This window comes from Pectinophora gossypiella, chromosome 4, assembly GCF_024362695.1.
Source record: "Pectinophora gossypiella chromosome 4, ilPecGoss1.1, whole genome shotgun sequence".
NCBI classification, from domain to species: Eukaryota; Metazoa; Arthropoda; class Insecta; order Lepidoptera; family Gelechiidae; genus Pectinophora; species Pectinophora gossypiella.
In genome coordinates, this window is record NC_065407.1 from 12193185 (window position 1) to 12200243 (window position 7059).

Genomic DNA, 7059 nt, shown 5'->3' on the forward strand with positions numbered 1-7059 from the left:
CTTACTTTATGTGAAAAAGCTTATTAAATTATTAATAATTACCTAAATGATATAAAAAAACTTGTAATTTACTTATACCTACATTAATTTAAAGATGTGTTGCTGTTACAGTTCCTTGTCTTGTCATTGATCAAGAAGTTTATCTATGATAATTATTACGTTCAATGAATGATTCTTATTCTGACTGTTTTTGTTCTGTTTCGTAAGAACTTACATGTGAAATGAAAACTTACTATGTATCTTTACTTCATCTTAAAACGCATACAATAATTGCGAGGCAAGAAAGGCGAGGCAAGTAGGTAACTATGATTATGATAGTATATGCTATAACCTAATCTAACCTAACCTTTTTTCCCTTACATCTTCCGGCCAAGTAGTGAAAGCCATGTACGGCAAATCTACAATAATCACGTCAAAACTTACATGAGTGCTATTTATTTATTTATTTTAAGTACACATGTAAGTAAACATGGTTTACATTAAGCATTTAAATTTTGTTGTATTTTCATCTTGATCTCAATATCTTTTAAGATTGTTCTAAATGTTTTAGATTCTAAGATTTTCTTAATATATTTTTTAAATGTAAGTATTATTTTACTAGCCAGGAAGTTAAGTTTCGACCGGACTTGATGATTTTATTATTTTTAAGCGAAAATTGTATCTCATTAAGCCACTGCGATACAGGTGATCCCTAGTGCAGGGCTCGCTGTTAACTGTATAAATTGTACCTTGTTAAAAAAAGAAGAATAAACAAAAAGAAAAAAAGGAAGAAGAAGTATAAAGAATTTTATTATTATTACTTATCTCTAATCATAACATTATAAAAGGGTCTGATGTAGACCACAGAAATTGCGTACATAGCTCTATCCATAAGTTGCTATTATCGTGATCATACCCAAACTCTACATGAAATCAGATCTTTGCTTGTTCTTAATCAAGATTCTAAGTCATTCAAACTCAAGTACCAACAATTACTTTGATTTTATTACTCGTTATATTTACTGTGTCCCCGCTTGAAATATTAATTAAAAACTATTATGGTGTATGTAATAAATCATTCTTTATGGCACCCTTTGTCGGGTTTAAATTGATTCAGTGGAGTAGGATTAACAATCAGAAGACGGATAACAAGACAGATATCTGAACAACAATCGGCCATTTTATGACTGAGGGTATCCATTACATATCATCCATTTTTAAACTGGTTTGCTTTCTGAAGGTGTTCAAAGTTTACAATAGCTTCATGTGAAGCAAGGCTTAATACTTAAAAAGATTTTAATGAGTTACTGGTGCTGATTTCGGTACACACCATCTAATTTTATTTTAAGTTATAACCTGTCATTTTCTTATCCGCCGAAAAGGAAAGCGACGGATAATCGACAGGTATAAAATTTATGGAACACACGTCAATTTTAGACAGAAATGTAAAATCCCTGCCATAATTTTATATTGGCCAATAACCCGACAAAATTAAGTTGATAGCACACGTGTAATGGGTTGTGTATCAGCGAGATGCCTATTTAATTCGCCTGGGTTATTCATTTATTCTCCATTCTTTTTTTTTTGTTTTGGTTTTCCCCGAAGTGTAAGGCAAAGGGAACTATGCCCATACAGCCATGTCTTCGTATTTTTTTTATTTTCATATTTTAATATCTTATTCTCCATTCATTGCCATCAACTCCATTACGTCTGCATAGATCAATGCTCACTCATATTGTAAGTTGTATAAAAAATAATTCGAAATCCAGAAAAAAACTAAGGGTACTTTTGGGGACGGGCTTAGTACCGCAATAATCAAAGTACATACGGACAAGGAACATTTTGCAGCCACACTTCACGAATACAGATGACAAAAATGAATACGCTAATTCCTAAACGAATCGCAGGGCGAGCGTCGTATCAATCAATTTGCGATTCATTCAGTAAGGGACCCACAGTGCAATAGGGCCGTTTTACAGTGTCGTATTTTTATCGATAGTCGGTATGCATAAACATGCTTCAGAAATGAAATAAATTTATTTTATTCTTATTCTTAAATGGTAATTAGAAGACAGCTTAAAAAGAAAATCATAAATCATAGGTATCATAAACAGCAGATAAGATAAGATATTTATTGCATTCCTGATGTACTTACAGATACACGTCCCACTGAAGGTGGGGTATGGAGCATACTGCACCACGCTGCTTCACTGCGGGTTGATGGAGGTGATTTTTCAGCTAATAGCCGGGACCAACGACTTAACATGCCCTCCGAACCACGGAATCATATTCCTTTTTCAGACAATCAGGTGATTCAAACCTGAAAAGTCCTTACCAAACAAAGGACGGTCTCACAATGACAAAAAATGATGAAAAAATATAAAATGAATAAAAAAAATGTATATAAATAATAAAAATAATAATATGTGTGTAGTATGTGTGTAATGTGTATGAATATACACTTCTCATCAAAAAAATCGAAACACTTCCGTTTTCATTGTTTCTGTCCGAATTTAACACAAAAAAGAATTCATACGATGAAAAAAAATACATAAATGTATAGCTGGCAGTTTGGCCATTACAGTAATAAGCGAAAATTCTAAATTCAAAATTAGAATTTCATTTGTTTATCTTATAAACGAAATGAATCACTGTTTTGAGACAAATGTGTGTTTAGGGTTGGAGTACATTTAGCGTTTAAAAACTAAAAATTGGCGCCTATCCTTAAACTTTTTGTTTTTTATTTCAATACTGTGACTTTGGGACGTCTGAAAAAAGGTTTTTTTTCTAAAACGTATTGATACTTCGCCCACAGAAGCCGCCCAAGTTGTGGCATTGCTGGATTCTGGCCTTAGTCAGCGTGTTGTGGCTGCAAGACTGCATCTAAGCCTGTCATCTGTTCATAGAGTCTATAAACTCTAGGTCCATTTCTATTCCTAGTTTACATAAACGACCTACCTAGTCTTGTAAAACATGAGGTGGTGCTGTTTGCAGATGATACCTCCTTACTTTTTAAAGTAAAGAGACGACAAGATTCCTTTGACGATGTAAACAACGCCATTTCAGAGGTAGTGGATTGGTTTACTGTAAACAACCTGCTACTTAATGAAAATAAAACAAAATATGTTTATTTTACGTTATCGAATGTTAGTAGGCCCCTCGATTCTATTATTGTAAAAAATAAGGAATTGGACCTCACGGATACTGCTGTATTTTTGGGAATTACTTTGGACGCTAAGTTGCAATGGAGTCCTCATATTGATAAGTTGTCCAAAAGGCTCAGCTCAGCAGCATTCGCGGTCAAAAAAATTCGTTTAATAACCGATGTAGAAACCGCGCGATTAGTTTATTTTGCCTACTTCCACAGTCTAATGTCGTACGGCATCTTGCTGTGGGGTCATGCTGCAGATATGAACAGCATTTTTGTTCTGCAAAAGCGAGCCATTCGGGCGATTTACAAATTGGGACCCAAGATGTCACTTAGAAATAAATTTAAAGAAATTAATATTTTAACTTTGGCATCACAATATATCTTTGAAAACTTAATATATGTAAAAAAACATATAGGATTATTTGCAAAAAATAGCGATCGGCACATTGTTAATACCAGGAACAAAAATAAACTTGCTTTACAAGTCAGTCGATTACATAAGATTACTAAATCTTTTAAGGGGCAATGTATACGTTTTTACAATAAGATTCCCATTGACATTCAGAATTTGCCTTTCAACTGTTTTAAGACAGTAGTTAAACAAAAACTTTACAAAAAAGGTTATTATAAAGTTAGTGATTATTTAGAAGATATGAATGCATGGGATTAACTGTCTGAGAACTGATATTAGGCAGCTAAATTACTCAATTGTATACCAATATTTTATGTTTTATGTTTATTTTTATTTTTTTAAAGAACGTCTAGGGCCCTGTGCCGAGGTTTTTCTTGCAGCTTCTTTTCCCCGGCTATACAGGTTGTGAGAAGCTGCAGTAGTTTTAGGCGGATGAGACGTTCGTTATGTAAAATTGACGATTCAAAGTGTAACTATGTTACCTACTGAATAAAGATATTTTTGAATTTTGAATTTGAATTTGAATTTGAAACGTTATCGGGAGACTGGTTTGTTCACGCGCCGTTCAGGATCTGGCAGGAATCGGGTCACTTCTGAGCGAGATGATCGATTTATTGTAACAACTTCTTTAAGAAATCGACGCCTTAACGCTTTTCAACTGCAGCAGCGGCTTCGTGTTGTACGAAGGGTGGCTGTAAGTGACTCTACAATTAGAAGAAGGTTGAAGGATCGTGGACTGGTACCGCATAAGCCAGCAAATGGGCCGAAATTAACTGCAGACCATCGAAGAGCGCGCCTTAACTTTGCACGTGAGCACCTAAATTGGTCATACCTACAGTGGAGCAAAGTTCTCTTTTCTGATGAGTGTAAAATTATGCTGTATGGTAACGACGGAAGGAACAAGGTCTACAGAAGAGACGGAGAACGCTATGCACAATGCTGCATTGAAGAAAATGTCAGCTATGGTGGCGGTTCGTGGACGGTTTGGGGAGGAATCAGCGCCGACGGTAAGACAGAGCTTGCTTTCGTGTCTGGGCCACGTCTGCCTGCACTAAACTGTCATCGGTACGTCGAAGAGTGTCTCGAGCCTCATGTGATGCCCTATGCACATTTTATTGGCAACGGCTTCATATTCATGCACGACAATGCTAGGGCTCACACCGCGGGCGTCGTACGAGATTATCTTAACGAAGTCGATATCTCTATTATGGAATGGCCAGCAAGAAGCCCGGACATGAATCCCATTGAACATCTGTGGGATGAATTAAAGAGACGAATTCGAGCAAGAGATCCTGCCCCAGAAACACTTAGCCAGCTGCAAGATGCAATCCAAGAGGAATGGGACAATATACCACAGCATGTGATCGTGACTCTCATCCGATCGATGAAGAACCGTATGGAAGCAGTAATTAGAGCTCGGGGAGGGAATACAAGTTATTAAATAAACGTTTTTTAGCTTTTTTTTTTCATTTACGTGTGTTGTTTTATCCATTTCCTTTATACTCCATACGGAATAAAAATGACTCATTTAACAAAATACGAAACCTATGAAAAATTCATTTAAATTTAGAACATTAACATTAAGATTTGATAAGCTCATATTACTCACTATTAAACGACATTTAACATTTATTCCTAAATGTACACATTTTTCTGATAATCCTGACAAAACGTAAACTTGCAAGGTGTTTCGATTTTTTTGATGAGAAGTGTATATTAATGATGTTGTGATTTCGACAATGTTCCCATCGAGAATCGAACTCGGAGGTCCAGACCCGAAGGCATTGACAAGGCCTAAGATGGAGCGAGCTCGCCCTGAAGGTGCCTGTTCACTCTGCCCTTGAAAGCACTCGGGTTATATGCATTCGAAAATACAGAAGACGGCAGAGAATTCCACTCCCTTGAATTCAGAAAAGCGGCAACTATCGGTCGCCGTTCGTTACAAGTATCTAATTAAATATAATTGAGAGATAGACATCTACTAGTAAAAGTTCGTTAATTTGAGCAACAATTTATGTTTATTTGTTGCGTTAATGATAATATCTATATAATGAACCGAAGACAGAAAGGATTGTCGACTAAGTCTAATTAGATATTTTAATAGAATGGATGCATGTAGTGACTTAACCTGACGGCGCGGTGTTGACTGGGTACAAAATTTTACCCTATCTTATTATCATTATACTTATATGTTATGTTATAATTACAGGGGAAAAAAATAATGAAAAAAAAATATATATTTTTATTTATTTTTTCAGTAAAACCGCGTGAAAATCTGTTCAGAGGTCCTCGACATTAGCTTGAAAATACATAGGATAAACATTTTATATACTTTGTAGGCTATTGTAGGTAATATTATTACTTGCCTAAGTGACAAGTGTCAAGTGTGTCCGCAGCCGAGATTTACAGTTAGACGTGCTTTAAAAAGCACAAAGTAGTTCTGAAATTAGTTCTAAGACGAACCTCGTTGATCGACTATTTAGGTACTGTGAAAAAAATTACATCGCTTTAGTTATTATTTACAAAAAAGAGTAACTACTGAACTTTATATTTCTAAGTAACATAACTGTTTAGGTACTTAACAAATAAAAAACTTGGATGTAATATTTCAAAACAGTTACTTACTACTGAAGTTTATATTAGTTTAGTTAGTTAAGTTACTGTTTAGTCAAGTAATAAAAATAAAAACATCGGTGGATGTACCTCTGACTACCCCAAATGGGCTATAGTCATGAGCTTATGTTGTTGTTGTTGATACAAAATCCTATAGAACACAATATGTACAAATTTTTGCAATATAGTAAAGGCCCTTGACAGTTTTCGGATAAAATTTTATACCTTTTAAAAAAGTAACAAATGATAAACTTTGATAAAATAATTACAAAAAAGAAGGTTATATTACTCAGTAATAAAAAGTTCAGCAGTTACTCTGTTTTGTAAACAATAACCTAAGTTTTGCTAATCATTTTCTTCACTGCAGGTTTCAAGGTCCTTGATCAACAATTAATAAGTCCCTAGGCAAATTGACAAGTGACTAATTAACCAAATTCTACACTTTGACGAATACGAACCTACTAATTAGTACAGAATTATCTAAATTGACGCGCGAGGTGTCAAACTCTATACTATCCGGTTACATCTCACACATGCTAATCAACGTCACCGGTTCATGTCGTAATAACTTACAAGGTTTGACATCCCACGATATGATTGATTGATTCCCACAATATGAAAATTCCTAATTAATAATATAATTTACCAAAAACTACATGGCGCAGGCATGATGAACAGAACAGAGAAACATTACATTAAAGAGAATTTATTTTAATTGTACGTTACGTTCAAACTAAGCTTTTATTCGTTTTGCATGTTTGTACACTGGACTTCTGAAGTACTATATTTTTTAAATTATAATAAAATTTTATGTACTTACACAAGATATACTTTCGAAATAAAAAAGTACTCGAATAAGTAATGTATAGTATAATAGCTACAATGAAAGTTGATAAAATTATAT